This window comes from Octopus bimaculoides, chromosome 7 (genome assembly GCF_001194135.2).
Source record: "Octopus bimaculoides isolate UCB-OBI-ISO-001 chromosome 7, ASM119413v2, whole genome shotgun sequence".
Classification (NCBI taxonomy): Eukaryota; Metazoa; Mollusca; class Cephalopoda; order Octopoda; family Octopodidae; genus Octopus; species Octopus bimaculoides.
The window spans coordinates 9,408,115-9,409,520 of record NC_068987.1 but is presented as its reverse complement, the minus strand read 5'-3'; the positions used below and the strand labels follow the sequence as shown (position 1 = coordinate 9,409,520).

The window sequence follows — 1,406 nt, the reverse complement described above, 5'->3', positions numbered from 1 at the left end:
ATATGCATATACGTATGTAAACGTATTCACATACATATATATAATGACTACATTTGATTCATTCTTTTAAAAAGATGGTCTTTTGCTTAATCAAATATAATCAATATAGTTTGTTGGTTTAAATTGGAAACCCGTATTGTCATGAACTTGTTTAAAATAATACACCGTTAAGTGTCGTAAAGCAGAACTTTCCAGTTTAATACCATAGATATTATTAGTTCACATATATATGTGTGTGTGTGTGTTAGTTTTCAAACAATGTATTTAGTTCAATACAATCTTGTATTACTGACCTGCACAGAAAACATATATTTGGTCTGAGACGATTGTATTCTCATAAAGTTTGTAAAAAGCCGAGACAAAATTATTTTACCAAATAAAACCGCAAGACAACCTTCACTTTTTGGGGTATTTCTGTCGTCTCCTTTAGCATAACGCTCGTGTGAGACTTGAAAATAACATACACAAAATTATAACCTAGTGACAACCCGATCTCGTTGCTATCAAGTCCAAACTAGTCTTGAGGCAAAGAAAAGTTATTATTGCACAACACACTAAGTGTTACTTATCTCGTTCATTTGACACTGGTTTCATTTGGTCGTTTCAACGGAAGGTCAAATTTAAAATTCTGAAAGAAAAAAAATAAATATTCCATACAAATTACATACGTCAATATTAGTTAGTTATTTAATTAAAGCATACATTAGTTGTTTAGTTCGTTATTTTTAAATGGTAGGGGGTTGACAGAGGCGAGTCCTCTCCTCTCTTGTTTCACCATTATTGGTGCAGGCAGGATTAAGTAGTTAAGAAGCTCGTTTTGTGATCTCGTGGTTTCGGGTTCAGCCCTACTGCACGACATCTTGGGCGAGTATCTTCTACAAAAGCCCCGGGCCAATCAATGCCTTGAGAGTGAATTTGGGAGACGGAAACTGTGTGGAAGCCCATCGCACACACACACACACACATATATATATACACGTGTGAGTGTGTGTGTGTATATGCATGTGTATGCATGTATGTGTGAGTGAGTGTATGCATGTGTGAATGTGTGTATGTGTGTGGGTGGATATGGTCTTGTGTTTGCGTTTGCCCCACTCTCATATCACCTGAGAACCGGTGCTGGTTGGTTTACGTCCTCGTAACTTAATGATTGGGTAATAGAGACCGAAACTATACGTGTCAGACTTGAAAAAAATAAGTACTGGAGTCGGAATGTTCAACACAATACCCTTCAAGGCAGGGCCCCAGCATGACCGCAATCCAATGACTGAAATAAGCAGCTTAGATAGTTTATCTCTTCTTCCTCTCCACGCTGGCTGGTGTGCTTCTCTTTTGCAAGTAACTTTTCAATCAGAAGACTTTAAACACAACACTTCTGTTATATATATATATATATATATATATAT

The 1,406-nt window shown here is 36.5% G+C and overlaps 1 long non-coding RNA gene across 1 annotated transcript in view; it reads right to left on the bottom strand.

Moving 5' to 3' along the window:
• Nucleotides 1-1,406, bottom strand: part of LOC128248287 (uncharacterized) — a 60,328-nt gene that overhangs the window by 38,625 nt on the left and 20,297 nt on the right. Inside the window, exon 2 of the long non-coding RNA XR_008264523.1 lies at nucleotides 294-628. This is a non-coding gene — a long non-coding RNA (uncharacterized LOC128248287). The remainder of the gene's footprint in view (nucleotides 1-293; nucleotides 629-1,406) is intronic.